The sequence below is a fragment of the Mustela erminea genome, chromosome 5 (assembly GCF_009829155.1).
Source record: "Mustela erminea isolate mMusErm1 chromosome 5, mMusErm1.Pri, whole genome shotgun sequence".
Lineage (NCBI taxonomy): Eukaryota > Metazoa > Chordata > Mammalia > Carnivora > Mustelidae > Mustela > Mustela erminea.
In genome coordinates, this window is record NC_045618.1 from 117,959,819 (window position 1) to 117,975,336 (window position 15,518).

Genomic DNA, 15,518 nt, shown 5'->3' on the forward strand with positions numbered 1-15,518 from the left:
GTCTCTTCAGTGCTCACACTTGCCAGCCCCTCATTCATTCACTCTCTCTCCACAGACTCACTGAAAGCTAAGGAGTAGAACATTAGCTATCAAAAAATGAAATCTTGGGGCGTCTGGACGGCTCAGTCAGTTAAGCATCTGCCTTCGACTCAGGGTCCTGGGATGGAGTTCCTTATCAGGCTCCTTGTTCGGCAGAGAGCCTGCTTCTCCCTCAGCGTGTCCTACCCCCTGCTTGTGCTTGCTCTCTCTGACAAATAAAATCTAAAAACAAAAAACTTGCCATTTGCAATGACATGGATGGAACTAGAGGGTATTACGCTAAGCAAAATAAGTCCGAGAAGGACAAGTATATGATTTCACTCATGTGGAATTTAAGAAACAGAATAGGAGCAGAGAGGAAGGGAGGGAACAATAAAACAACGAAATCAGAGGGAGACAAACCGTAAGAGACTCCTAACCATCGGAAACAAACAGGGTTGCTGGAGGGAAGGGGGTGGGGGGATGAGGTAACTGAGTAACTGGTAACTGGGTAACTGGGCATTAAGGAGGGCACGTGACGGAATGAGCACTAGGGGTTATGTGCAGCTGACGAACCCCGAACTCCACCTCTGAAACTAATACACTATGTTAATTAATTGAATGTAAATAAAACTAAAAACAACAAAAAAAGCTCAAGTGCTAGGTCCTAGAGGCTTCCCCTTCCACGCACCCCCAGGGCTAGCTAGCCAAGTGTTGACCAGTCCTGACCTTGAGGCCTGAGGTCACACCTGCTGTCCGATTCCCGCCTGCTGGGCCTGCAGGCCTCAACTCCTCGGCTTGGCCACCCCTGCCCCCACCCCTCTGGCTCCTCTAGCTCATCCAGGGGCAAACTGTCCTGCAGTCACAAAACCCAGAAGCCCAGGACGCAGGCTTGGCCCTTGTCTCCGCACCCCACATATTATAGGCCACATCCTGGCCTGAGGATGGGTCTGGAATCTGTACCCCCGCCTTTATCTTAGCCAGCGGTTCTCATCCCAGGTCGCACACACACCTGGCCTTGGGTGTTGGCCGAAGCTGCCTGCCTTGGACGACTTAGTCCTCATGGAATTCACCCCAGGTGACCTTTTGAACCATCCCCCCTCTGCCTACCTCCACACTAACCACACCCATCCCTTTGTGGCCTGGGTCCTCTGCATGGCTCACTTTGAGGTGCACCCAGCCCTCTTATCACTCCCTCCTCTCTCCCCAGACAAGCTCATACACATCCACAATTTTAATTACAATCTGTTCCCAGAAGGCTCCAGACATCTCCAGCCCCAGCCTCTCCTTGGAACCTCCAGACCTGACCTGCGTTTCCAGCTTGGATGTCCCGAAGATACCGCCAACTCAGAACGCTCAACATGGAGGTCACCATCCTCCCCCACCAAAGCTTCTCTTATGTTCCCCATCTTGTCCTATCTGTCCCCTTACATCTAGACAATATCCAATGTTCCCTTCCCTCTTCCCCGTGTCCTATCCATGACTTCATCAGCGGGTTCCAACTCTGACACCTCGTTCACATTGGCAGCCCAACCCTGGCAAGCTTCCCCCCCACCCCGAGCGGCACCCCGGGGTCCTGCTGCGGAGCAGGACACCCCAGATCATGCGTCTCCTGAGCTCCAGGCCCCCACCCTCTGCAATGGCCTGGTAGCCGTGTGACCTGGTGTCTGGGAAGAAGCCAACTAATAGCTGGTATTGATGTCCTTTGCTCTGGGGTGTGGTCTGCCTGGAAAGAGAAGTGGGATCATCTCTGGGACAGGAGGGGCTCACCCTGGGTAGGACACCAAAGTGAGAAAATGAGAGAGGGATAGAACAAACCTTGGGAGGCATCCAGCCAGCGTTTAATATCCAGCCAAATGTTTATCAACCAAGTGGGGGAAGAGGAAAGAATATGTGTGTGTGTGTGAATAGTTTTGCTGATATAAAGATATGTAATAAAACTTACAAATAATAAAATGTGCAATACATTTTGTTGCAAAATCCACACCTCTCATTGCTTCTCCTAGAAAGCTTTCACTGATTTTTGCCAGACGTGTATTTATAGTCAATGGATGCGTGCCACTCACGGATGCGTGTCATTCCTGCAGGAAGGCCGGTTCGTATTTTCGTTTCTGTCAACCAGGAAGATGAAAGTGAAACAAGCCAAAGATGCATGTCAGAACTTCACCCACCCACCCCACCCCCGGGTGGAGGACGGCATGGCAGCTGGGTCATGCAATGGTTCTGAAGGCAGGACCAGCGAGTTTCCTCAGTTTCCCCACTGTTCTCATTGTATTGGCTACAAACACAGCACACCTGCCATTAGTATGCACCCCAGACCCACTTTTATGTATTTTTTTAAAGATTTTATTTGTTTATTTGACAGAAAGAGATCACAAGTAGGCAGAGAGGCAGGCAGAGAGAGAGAGGGAGGGAAGCAGGCTCCCTGCTGAGCAGAGAGCCCAATGCGAGACTCGATCCCAGGACCCTGAGATCATGACCTGAGCCGAAGGCAGTGGCTTAACCCACTGAGCCACCCAGGCGCCCCTACCTTCGCTTTTAATACACAGTATTTAATCAGAGGTTTACATAAGTCAGCTTTTAATGATCACTGTTTGACAAACGGCTTTGCAGAATCCTTTAGGGATGGGCTGAAAAAGCAGACACAGAACAACTGAGAAGTGACCAAAGGAGGAGGAACCCGTGAACGGCTGACCACCGACTCCATGTTACACAGGACTCGAGGGGCCACGGAGCCACAGCGGGAGGCTGGAAACTCTGCCCCTGGCGGCTCCCTCCCCTCCATCCCCACCCTTGCCCTTCTGCAGGCGGCAGAGGGGGAGAGTGAGCCTGAGGAAAGCCCATCCCCTCTGCCTCTGTCAAGGAGGGCGGTGAACCACACAAGGTCAGGCAGGAGCCGGGGTCTCCTGGCAGGCCTGGCATTTCCTGGGGACAGGGAAAGGGTCGTGGCCGCACTCAGACCAGTCCTCCCCTTCCCAAGTTCTGGCTTTTCGGTCCAGCCCACCGAGGTTAAGTTTGTGAGCGATCACATGGCCCGGGCAGTCCTTGTCAGTCTGAGATCTGGCCGAGCAAGGCCAGCCACCTGCGCCCCCCCACCATCCCCTCTCCCAGGAGACCCCTAATAAACAGCGGGCAGGAAACCCCCGGGCCCCTCGGTACCGGCAGCGCGGCGGTTCTGGAGCAATGGTTCTGGAAGCCGCTCCCTCCCGGGGCCCCTGGAGGAGCCCCCGCCCCCTCACCCTCTCCCGAGGCGGCGGGTGAGCGGGAGCCCAGCGCTGCGCAGGGCCGCCCGCACCACGCCCCCCGCCCGTCCCCGCCGCCCCCGCCGCCCCCGCCGTCCTCACCCGGTCCCCGCACCGCCGTAGCCGCCGCACGTCCCTCCGCTGCCGCCCGCCCGCCGCGGTTCGTGCTCAGCCGCCGCCAGGCTTCCTGCGCCGGGAACCCGAGAGAGGTGAGTGCGCCCGGGCAGCTGGGGTTTGGGCCCGGACAGCGGGGCAGGGAGCGCGGGGATGACGGCGGCCCTGGGGACCGCGGGCCCTTCGGCAAGACCGGCTCCCCGCCATCTCCTGCGGCGGAAAATTCAAAATCCAGACTCTGGATAAAGGCCTTTGTGGGGAGTGGAGGAGGAGAAGGGCTGGGAGGCAGGTCCTGTCATTCCAAGGTCCACATCCATAGCGCTTTGGGGGTTCAAGGACCTACCACCTGGAGGGAGTGTCACAACGCTGGCATTTGGGGGAGGGAGCAGGAGGCCAGAGGGGGCTGCCCCGCCCAGGGTCCCTGCGGTGGGGGCAGATCCCAAAAGTCCAACACCATTCGGGTCCTCTGGGGACATGCCCTGACCCTGCATAACTGCAGCTAAGGCCCTGGGAAGGAGCACTGCAGGCAGAGTCGAAAGACCAGGTCCCAAGCTGGAGACTTTCCTGATGCAGAGGGGGAGAGAGCAAACTGACATCTACGGAGAACCTGCTCATGTGGTGGCAGTACGTCTCCGTCAGCATTCCCACCGGCCTCAGCTGTGCCCCTCCATTCCCTATCACTCATTCAGCAGATGGGCCCTCTGCCAGGCGGAAACACGAGATGGGGGGAGCTGGTCCCTACCCATACAACTCACACTGTAACTGGTAGAAGGTCCACTGTGCTGCTCTTTCCTGCCGTAGCCGATCAGAATCTAAGGCAGTATTATCCCTGCACTGATGAGAAATTCCTAAGCCCCCATCATCAATACTCACAGGATCCCTTCCACAGCACCCACACACCAGTCACTGGGAGGATTCCCAGGATGCCTCCTCATCCCCTTGCGTGTTTCAGTTTAAAAGTCACCTATTCCAGGGGCGCCTGGGTGGCTCAGTGGGTTAAGCCGCTGCCTTCGGCTCAGGTCATGATCTCAGGATCCTGGGATCGAGTCCCGCATCAGGATCTCTGCTCAGCAGGGAGCCTGCTTCCCTCTCTCTCTCTCTGCCTGCCTCTCTGTCTACTGTGACCTCTCTCTGTCAAATAAATAAATAAAATCTTTAAAAAAAAAAAAAAAGTCACCTATTCCAGGAAGGCTACCCTGACTGCCTTCCTCTTGATCAGACACCCTGGCCCTCCCTGCCCATCATCCTCTACTCATAGCTGTAATCAGAGTATTGTCATTGCTGTGTCAATCCTAGTTTTCCCTGCTAAGTCATTTACAAAAACTTGGCCATTCGAGTTCCATTTTATCATACACATAATATTTTTCTTGAATATTTTACTTTGGAAATGTATTATGGCAGAACCTCTATTCAGGAAACAGAACCTTAAAACTTAATCTCTCACTGCCATTATTTTCAGATCTCTCCTAGGCTGCTTCACAACTTCTGATGCAGAGTCCATCAGTTTTTTGGTACCTTGGGGACAAGCCCTGATACCCCAGAATGACCCCTGGGGCACCTGACAGAGGACAAAGAGAACCTATATTCTGAAGAGAGGACAGGGCCAAGGCCCCCTCCTTCTCACTCCTCTAGGGCCTGACTCCCTTCCTGTATTGGGGGTAGGGGGGACCGGACGTGTCCCATTATGCAGCCTTCCCCTATCGATGTCCTCTCAACATCGATACTGGCCCTGATGGCCCCTGGGTGGTCCTTGGGGACACCATGCAAAAAACCTCCAGGGTCTCCGCGCTGTCCGGATCCCTGACACAGCACCTTGGCTCCCACCCCACCAGACAGCCATATGGGAGCTCAGCTCCTGCCCTCCATATCCACTTAGCCACACCAGCCCACAGGACAAGTAGAGGACATGCAGGGGGCTCAGTCTCCCCTGGCCAGCTCCTGCCTTTCTCCAGGCTTCTTTTCTTCCCGACCAAAAAGGCACACCGAGCTGATTAGCATCACCTGCTTAAGCAGACAAACCACTGGGTTCCTCTCTCTGGAGCAGACCCAACCCCACTCCACGAGAGTTCACTTGGAGAATCTCGGCCTCTCAGGGCTCACCCTCTGCTCCCAGTTCCTGCTCACCCTCCCCAGCCCTGCAGATGTGGACCAGGGACCCAGATTAGGACTGGAAGCCCCAAAGCGGTCAGGCCCATTGCTGAGGGACACCCTGGGTGCTCCTCTTGGTCTTCAACTGGACCCCAGTGGTCAATTCCAGAACAGAAGGGAGAACCTTCCCCCCCGCACACACACACACACTCATGGTTCTGGGGCACTTAAATACCCTATTTTTAAAAGGAAATTGGGTTCCACTCAGAGAAGTGGGAAATCAGTATCCTCTACCACAAAAGCAAGGTAATTGAACGAATAAAAACAAGGAAAACCAAGCAGTGTTGGTTTTAAACTTAGATTAACGCCTGTTGCCTGCAGAACACACCGGAGGCTAGTTCTCTAGCTTACAAAGGGAGATGAACAAGAATTAAGAATTAAAGACATACTGACACCCAGCTGAGACTTTCTCCCTAGTGCAGAATAGGTTAAGAGAGAAATGGATAGGGAAGAACAAAATACATGAGTCAGCTTCGATCAGTCAGCCCCTACTGAGATCAGAGCACCGCACTACGCCTGAAGTGATGCAGAACAAGCCTTCAGTGTATCCATCCCTGAAGGGTCACTTCCTCCAGGAAGCCCACCCAGATGGGCCTCCTTAGCCAGCTGTACTTCTCCTGTTTTAAGGGTCATTGTGATTCACTGCAATGGGGTATTGGCTTCTACTCCCAAGCAGAAGTTCATAAGAACCACCACCAGGTCCGTCTCACTCACTTTACTATCCAGGTGTCTGTCCCCACGGGGCCTGGAGCACAGGGGTTGAACAGGTGAATGAATAATGAATGCGTAGCTGGGTTGACCTTCTTGACTTTGGTCTTGCTGCCGCTCCCACCTCCAGCAATGCTTTACCTTCCTCTTCCACTTCCTCCTCCCTGCCCAAACCCCACACCTTCCATCCTTCAAGGCCCTGCTGGAGAGCTCAGTTTTTCCAGGAGGCCTTTTTCAACCCACTGAGCCCACCCCGAGCACCCCTGCCCTTGAATCTTCGATCCCTGGCGCTGCCTATGCCCAGGTGACATTCGGTTCCATGGTCCAGTGGGTTCCCCACACCGGCACGGGACAAGCAGTATGGGTGATCTAATGTGGAGTGGTTCAGCGTGGTTCCCCCTTCAAGGACACGGCTCTGTTGGCTCCGGGACACTGTATGGGTCCCCTGTTGATTGCTGTGACAATCACTATAAGCTTAGTGGCTTAAAATGCAAATTTAATCTTACAATTCTGGAGGTCAGAAGCGGGTCTCGAGCTGTCAGCGCAGTGGAGTTCTTTATGGAGACTCTAGGAGAGACTCCATCTCGTTTCCTTTTTCAGCTTCTAGAAGCTGCCTGCATTTCTTGGCTGGTGGCCAGCTCCTATCTTCAAAGCTGACTATTGCTGATTGTGTCTTTCCCACCCGTGGAAAATCCAGGATACTCTCGTCGCAAGATCCTTAAATGAATCACACCTGCAAAGTCTCCTTAAGAAAAAAAAAAAAAAGAGAGATCCATTTATTCATTAGAGAGAGAGAAAGAGAGCAGGGGGAGAGACAAGCGGGCTTCCCCTGAGCACTGAGCAGATACGGGGCTTAATCCCAGGACCTCAAGATCATGACCTGCGCCAAAACCAAGAGTCAGACGCCCAACTCACTGAGACACCTAGATGCCGCATCTCTCTCTCTTTTAAATTAATTAATTAATTAGTTGAGAGACAGCGCACATGAGAGTGGGGGAAGGGACAGAAGGAGACCATCTCAAGCAGACCCGCCCCCCCACCCCCTCCCGCCGCTGAATGTGGATCCAGACAAGGGTCTCCATCCCATGACCCGTGAGACCTTGACCCGAGCTGAGCTACCCAGCCCCTGCAAAGTCCATTTTGCCATGAAAGGCAACGCAGTCACAGGTCCTGGGGATTGGGACATGGACGTCTCTGAGGACGAACATGATGCAGGCTGCGTAATAGCTGTGCCGGTTCGTCACAGGGCACTGTGGCCGGTGGTGTATTAATAATAACTGCCATTTGCTGAACATTGACCGTTCCGAGCACGTTTCCCAACACCCTGAGGTGGGTGCCACCATTATCACCCTCACTGTACAGGAGGGGCACCGAGAGATTAAATACCTTGGCAAGTGGCAGAGCCAGGATTTGAACCCAGGCAGTCTGGCTCCACCATGTGTGTCCTCCTTACCTCCTAACTGCCACTCTGTCACCACTCTCACCTCCAGGATCCCAGTCCAGAGCCTGGGAGAGACCAGGCGAGGTCTGAAGCCCAACACAGAGGGAGAATTGTCACGGAGATTTCTGGGGGAGACCCCATCTGGGTCACAGATTCTCTGCCAGTCCCCTCCCATGTCAGCCCTTCCTCCCCATTAGAGGCATCCAAGGGATGCTTTCAAAGGTTCTCTTTGGGGGGGGTCGAGGCAGGTGAGTCTGGAAGAGCTCCTGGATGCCACCTGCCAGTCAAATTCACATCTGCCTGCCCCCACAGCCACACCCCAATCCTATGAGCCCCACAGGAAACAAACCAAAGACACTAAACCACACTTTCCTAGCTCGCCATCACGGAGAAGCCTGCATACTTGAGCCAGAGTGGAACACATCAGCCTTCCACAGCCACTGGATGGAGAGGGGTGCCCTAACATCCCCTGAGCACCCAGGAGGGGCAGGAATATTTCTAAGAGTGTTATACTTACTAATTCATTGACTACAACAACGCTGTGAGGTCCTGTTATTATCCCCATTTTACAGATAAGGCAATGGGGGCACAGAGCAGTCCGGTAACTTTCCGAGGTCCCAGAGCCAGTATGAAGATCCAGGTTTCCATCCATTCTCCATAAGCAGGAGAACCAAGGCAGAGGCTGGTCAAAGCTGGCTGAGTGGTCCCAGTCTGACCCACCCGGTGACAGTGGGCCAAGCCCCCTTTGTGCCCTCCTACCATAACCTGCTCTCTTAGCACTTGCTGGGCTGGGCTCCTGGTTTCTATGTCAACAGATTTCTTGAGAGCACTTTTATATTTCATGCTTACACCGACCTTCATTATTGCCTCCATTTTTATAGGAGGAAAAGCAGGCTGCAGGGAGCCTGAAAACTTGCCAGAGCCCCCCCAACCACAAAGCAACAGGTTTGGGATTTGAACCCAGACATTCAGATTTGAACCCTTCCCTCTCCCAACTGCCTGAGACTGAGTGAGCCTAGCTTGAAGGCCTCCGCCAGAAGTCTGCAGTCCAGCCAGGCACGCAACAGGGTTTCCCCAGCGTGCCAGATGTGTGCACTCACACTTCTGGACTTGCACTCCCTCTCCACCAGCCTCAGAGTTTCCTGCCTTCGGGTGGCCCCATTAGTCACACTGTCTGAGGGCCCAAGGATTATCTGAGTGGGAGCGGAAACAACCTTGTGTTAATCAAGTCAGTCTGATTAATCAGCTCAGGCCCAAACCTGCTGGAGTATGGCTGGTGCCAGGAAAGAGAATTCTCAAAAAAGCCAGCTTCTTGCTGCTTGAAACTGTCCAAGGACGAGCCTGACTCTACGGTGACAAGCATTTCTCAAAAGGAAAGTCAGACACACCAAAAGGAGTAGCTAGGAGGCTCACAGAGACAGGAAGCACAGGGCAGGGGAGTCCGCGAGAGGCAGAGCCCCGCAGCTAAGCAGGGACAACGACCGACCGACGACAAGCTGGGGCTGGAGCCGAGTGAGGAGGCAGGGACCTCATTCTGCTATTCCGGGGATAAAGACAGATTTCCTCTGAGGCTGGCCAGCTGTGCTCACTGGAAGAACAAACTGGAAGAAACAGGAATTTTTAAAAGTAGATAATCTGTGCACATTCTAAACTGTGTGCATGTTCTTCCATTCGTGCAAGTTTGCAGGGAAGAGACATCTGGTCTCCACGTGTGTGTATCAGTCAGGGTCTTGGCAGGAAGTAGAGGCACTGTCGGGCAGGATGACCGGGGAGAGGTTAACCCACGCACGGTTTTTCCGAGGTGTGGTTGGGTGTGGTTAAGGGAACCACGGCAGGACGGTGCACGAGCCTGAGCCAAGCATCTCGGGGCAGTTGTCACTCCCCCAGGCCGGAAGGAGAGGGAAGTGTAGTGCCGGACAAGGACTCCAGCACTAGCTCAAGGCAGGCAGCCAGCCTGGCAGGGGGAGAAACACTCCCTCCTCCCCACTCTCCTGCCAACCTCTGATCCCAGGTGGCGCCTCCCCTTGGCTAAACCCAACAGAAGCCAGAGGGCAAGGGAGGCACCTGCGATCCAATCCATGGAGGTGGGAAGAAGACAGGTAGAGAGGGGACCTGGATGGGCTGATAAGAAGTCCTCGGCACACTTCTGGCCCTGGTGCGACCGTCTTTCATCCCATCCCCTCTGCTGCCATTTCTGACCACCTGCAAGGGCTTCCCTAACCAGACACTGGGAAAATGCAAACGCCGAGACCAAAAACTCAGGAGAGGCTCTTAAAGAAGCAATGGACGTAAACGTCACTTATGCCGGGTCTGGAGAAATTCTGCCCGCGTCTCTGGAGGCCAGCCCGTTGTGGGAGATGATGGCTGTGGGCAAGGAAGATGGTTATTAGTACAGTGTCTCAAATCAGCATTCCAGGAGCATGGGCCATAATTTGCCATCCCCTAGAACCAGGAAGATTCTGGAAAACAATGCATGCATCATTTTAACTTAGTGAGCTGTTGTTTGTTGTTTACAAGGCCAGGTTTTACTTACAAAAGAACAAATTTTGCTGCCCCTGCCAAGGACTGGACATCTTAACACCAAGAAACAGAGCAAAGTCTAGCCAAAAGGCGACATTGTAAGCAGCATGATGAATCTCTGCTTCTCTAAATCTAACATCTTCTTAGAGAGAGCAGGGCCAGAGATGACAACCCTTTTCCACTGGCCAATTTCAGATCTTTAAGTAACTAGAATAGGGGCTATGCTGTTCTGTCTTTAAAAAGTGAAGCATGAATCAAAACGGAGCTTGTTTTCATTGAAGAGTATTGACACTTGTAAAAGGTTCTGGGTTTGGATATCCATAGTAGTAGGCGGGGAAAGAAGGGGCCACCATCTTGTAAGTTACAATGTGTATGTAGTTACAATTCAGGGTGGGGGGGTCCCCGCACCACCCCACCCTGAATTGTGCACCTGGCAGCCCACATGGGATTCACTTTGTAACAAACTTCCTACACAGCATGTACTATACCCTTGGGAGCCAGAATCCTGGATCTGGCAACTGACCATGGGCTTTAAAACACCCCACTTGCCTCCTGGGTGGATAGGATGAGGCAGATCCTAACTGCTACAAGAAGCAGCTTTAGTTAGGGCTCTGTTCAAGTCCTGGTTCAGACATTCAGAGCTGAGTGCCCTTGGGTAATTCACTGAAGCTCAGTTTCCTGAGGAGACCATTCATAAGCACCAGGGACACAGTAAGCGTTCAAAAGGTAAGAGCCATATATAAAAGGGTATGTAGGGGGGACAGTAACAGCGAACATCTATGGAACCCTAATATCTGCTGGGTGTTGAGCTAAGAGCTTTTCCTGATTTAATTGCAGAGTCCTCTCAACTCCCTTTTGAACAAGTGTCCCCATTTCCCACATAAGGAACTAGGCATAGAGAGGTTGAGGGATTTATCCAAGGTTGCCCTACTAGTAGGTAGTAGAGCTAGGGCTCAAACTCTAGACACTCTGGCTTTTGAGGTCAAATTCTCTCTCTCTTTTTTTTTTAAGATTTTATTTATTCATTTGATAGACAGAGATCACAAGCAGGCAGAGAGCAGGCAGAGAGGAAGGGAAGCAGGCTCCCCACCAAGCAGAGAGCCGGACGCAGGGCTCGATCCCAGGACCCTGGGATCATGACCTGAACCGAAGGCAGAGGTTTCAACCCACTGAGCCACCCAGGCGCCCACCAAGGGCAAATTCTTAACAACTGTTCTCAGCTTGGTGATTTTTCAAAAGCAGATGTGCATTTTTATGGCAAAAATAGTTAATCCAGAAAACTCCATTTGTGAAGATTTTGCGAGGAGGAATTTCAAGATGAGGACCAGCCAATGGTTTCATGCAGCCTCTGAGAAGAGCTTGCTGGAGGTTCTGGGTTCCCTCTGCTTCCCCTGCCTCCCTAGCCAGGGTAGCTTCTCCCCTCTTGTCACTGTCCATTTCCCTCCAGAGACTCACCGAGGGGCCCAGTCACAAAGCGGGCAGCTCTGAGCCACCCAGAGGGCTTAGCTGAAGGTGAGATGTCGACTTCTCTCTTTACCTCTCTGTCTGCTCTCTGGTTGCCCTCCATCCTGCCACCTGATCATCAGTCCTAATGACCATGATGGCATGAGATTCTGCAGACTCCCGCGGTGACACTCCAAGACACTCGTTCTGCAAACAGGAATAGGGTGCTCTCCTCGGAGCCAGGGGCTAGGCTGGGAGTGAGTGTCCTGCACAGAGACCACTGGGTGCCCACAGTGACCCCAGCGGACAGTGCAAAAGATGCTGGAAAGGGAGCCAAGGGAGCATAGCACAAATTGCCTGGGACAGCCAAGAAGGCTTGATAGGGAAAGGGACTTGTGGGTCTAAACACTGGGGCTGGAGTTCCAGAGATGAGGACAGGAGACACAGAGTTAAGATCTGCAAGTGTGAAAGAGAAGAGATGCTGGAGGAACAGCTGAGGGTAGCTAGACTGGGTAGGATACTGGCTCTGGACTCACCTGCCTGGGTTTGAATCTCAGTGCCTCCACTCACCACCTGCGTAGCCTTGGGCTCATTACTTGACCTCTCTGTGCCTCATCCCCCATGTGCAAAATGGTGATGATAACAGCATGTACCTAAGAGGGGCGAGGATCAGTTGTGTTCCCTACCTCTAAGTGCCTGGCACGGTGCCTGGCACACACTACATGCTCCACACCGCAAGCCCTGGCTATGGTTACTGCTGTTCTCTGGGAGATTGTGGGGCAGAGGGCAGGCAGACCAGCTGTAACACCTCCTTGAATTCTCAACAAAACCAGCAGGAGGTCCTCTGTGTTGTGCCGGGCCACCCATGACTCAGGCACACTCAGGCCAGGAAGCACCAGGGCAAGGATCCAGGAGGCAGAAAACCTAAGGGCAGACTCCCAGGCTGGGCCACTGGGGCTGAGCTAGAGGCTCAGCGCAGCTGCTACAGACTGCATTTACTGAGTGGCTACCAGGTGCCAGCGCTGTGGATAAGGACTTGAAAAGTACAGAAAGGTGCTTCCCGGACTCTTCTCTCAGCTGACCTAGGGATGTGGCTGAGAAGGACCCTTGTCCTTTTGCAAGCAAGGCCCGTCTGAACCCACACTCAGGCGCTCCAAAACCTGTGATGGGGACACAATGGTAGCGGGGTTGGGGAGGGCTGTACCTCTAGGACAGGTCTGAGCGACTGTGGTTTTTTCTGGCAGGCGCCTAGCCTGGGGCCTGTGGTCACGAAGGGCAGGGCAAGGACCTGCAAGGGCTGGGTGTGCCCGCCGGGGGGGTGGGGCAAGGAGGGGAAGAGGAGAGAGGATGGGAGAAATCGGGACACCAGGAGGAGGAGGGCCCGGCCAGGAAATGGACCCGCCGGCGTTCCCAGACCGCCTCTGCCCGCAACCAGAGGACGCAGCGCCCACCCTGCGTGCTGCGCGCTGGCCCTAGGAGGGGGCGCGGACAAGGCGCGCGGGGTAACTGCGACCGGCACCCCGAGCCCTTCACCGCGCAGGTATGTGTCCCCCCAGAGCCAGACCTCTTCCCCTCGCCACTGTCGGTCGCAGGGTCCTTGGCGCCCCAGGAAACCGCCTGCGGAGAGCGGCCCGGTCCCGGGCACCGGCAGCCAGTTCTGTGCCTTCCCGTGCCCGGCGCCGCGAGTGCGCGCTGAAACTGCGTACCCTTGGGGGCCAAGTGTACGTGCGCGGGGCGCAGCGACCAAGTGCGGGAGCCACCGCGTGCGCGCGTGGGTGCGCGGGGCGGGGCGGGCCAGCGCGGGAGCGGCGGCGTGTGCGCGTGCGCTCGGGGCCGGGCGGAGGCGGCCAAGTGCGGGCGCACCCGGGATGAGCGTCGGAGGCGCCTAGCGGAAGCGGGCAGACGCGGTTGCGGCTGCGGCCAGCCAGGTGTCTGCCCCCCAGCGCCGCCGGCGCGTCCGGGTCCCTCTCTGGGGTGGAATGTCTCTGTCCGCGGTTGCTGCCTACTTTGGCAGCCACCCCCTCGGCCTGCTCTGTGACCACCTGGTAATCACACACACACGCGCGCGCTTCACGCACACGCACGCACACACACACACACACACACACACACACACACCCTTCATTTCCCAGAGCTCCGCAGGCAGCACAGTGACACGAAGATTCGCCAGGTTTTCCTTTCCTTCTCCGCACACCGAGGGCGGATGAAGGGCAGGTGTCGGCCTCCGGGCAAGCTTGCCTGCGATTGGCCGAAGGAACGCTGGGTGGGGTTGGCGAGGGCTCCTGCCGGGCAGTCGGTGGGCTCAGGTTGTCCTCAAGGTGGAGAACAGTGACCTGGTGGCCAAATGGCAGAGGAAGACACTTTGGGGATTTAGGAGGAGGAATAGAGGAGGGAGCGCTGACTTGGAGCCAGAGACTGTCACTTTCTGGCGCCGGGCCTCTGTGAATCAGAAATAACTACTAGCCCGGGCCACCACATGGGCAAGGCAGGTGGTGAGGACAGAAGAGATATGAGAATGGTCCAAGTGTCGGATGATGTGATTGTCTTGCTCCCCCTGCCTGCCGGCGCAGGTAAGCTTCCGAAGAAAAGAAGGCTTACCAGAGGAGTAGGGGCTGGAGCAGTGTGGAAGCTATAGACTAGGGCATCTGCAGCTGGGAGCTCCATTCCAGAGCTAGATGACTCCAGTCCACATCTCAGCGCTTCCTTTTATTAGCCCTATTACCTTAGGCCAATCCGTGACTTTTTTTAAGTCTCGGTGTTACTTTCTGTCAAATGGGCATGATGGTAGAGCCTGCTTCCTAGGGTGGTCCTGAGATCACGCAGCTGCACATCTTGCCTTGAAAGCCTTGCAGTGTCCCCTAAACAATTACGAATGAATATTGCTAGTGCCATTATGTCGCACCCTTTTGGGTACAGGAATACTATAAGGAGAGAAGCCTCATCCAACAACAAACAGTGGGAAAATGGGTTTTGTCCTTCCTAGTTGACTGGTTTCAAACAAGATGCCTTCCCTCTCTGAGACTTGGTAGCTCATGGGGAAAATTATTGTTATTGTATCCACCTCACAAAGTTGTTTAAAAAATGAAAATAACTGTATGAATGAATCTAGCCCATGATAAACCTTCATCTGATTTTGCAAAACAAACAAACAAACAAACAAAAAAACAAAACCTAGAACTCGTATTCTAGTTATCGCCTCCTGTAAAACAAACCACTTTAAAGACAGCAGCTTAAAATAAGAGCATTCATCTTTTTAGCACAGGAATCTGTGATTGGGCAGGGTTGTGGGGGGAGGGGATGGTGTATCTCTGCTCCTTGCAGCATCGGCTGATATGGCCAGCTGGGGCAGAAGCATCTTCTTCCAAGATCACACCATCTTGCAACAAGCCAGGTGATCCTGGCCTTCCATCTGGGACCGTCTTTCAGGCTTTGTGTTCCTGTCAATGTGGGCCACTCCAAGAGGCTGCTTGAGCCTCCTCCCAGCATGGCGGCCAGATTTTTAAGGGCAACTATCCCACGTGATAGGAGAGGGGAGCTTCCAGTCTCTTCAGAGTTGGCCTCAGTAGTAACGGAGCCCATTGAGATTCAAGGGGAGGGGACTTCGAGGCTGTCTCTCAATGAGAAAAGCATCACATAATTTCTGACTATCTTGAATCTACCCCAACTTGAAAGCCTTCCCTGTGCATTGGCTCCCCCCCACCCCACGCTGGGTGCCATGGTAACAAATTCATTCAACTTTGCAAAGAAGACCAGTAGAGATCCAGATATCCCTAACAAGGGCCTTATCACAGAGCCTGTTTTGGCCAGGATCACTCTCTGGGCCTGATTCCAGGCTGATGAAGCAGGCCTCTTAAATAGTGGCTTCTCTAGTGTCTGTGTCCTTG

At 54.0% G+C, this 15,518-nt stretch overlaps 1 protein-coding gene and 1 long non-coding RNA gene across 4 annotated transcripts in view; both read left to right on the top strand.

The window, feature by feature from the left end:
- Positions 1 to 499: 499 nt before the first annotated feature.
- LOC116591624 lies at positions 500 to 1,985 on the top strand. Its single transcript, XR_004286072.1, has 2 exons — positions 500 to 1,096; positions 1,274 to 1,985. It is a non-coding gene; the product is annotated as an uncharacterized LOC116591624 (long non-coding RNA).
- Positions 1,986 to 3,049: 1,064 nt separating this feature from the next.
- Positions 3,050 to 15,518, top strand: part of GPR68 (G protein-coupled receptor 68) — a 28,287-nt gene continuing 15,818 nt past the window's right edge. Inside the window, exon 1 of one of the 3 annotated variants that reach the window (XM_032344670.1) lies at positions 3,050 to 3,469. The gene's annotated coding sequence lies outside the window, so the exon portion shown is untranslated. Of the gene's footprint in view, positions 3,470 to 10,894; positions 10,918 to 12,898; positions 13,175 to 15,518 lie in introns of those variants that run through there. The other 2 variants (XM_032344673.1, XM_032344671.1) reach the window with 2 other exon arrangements.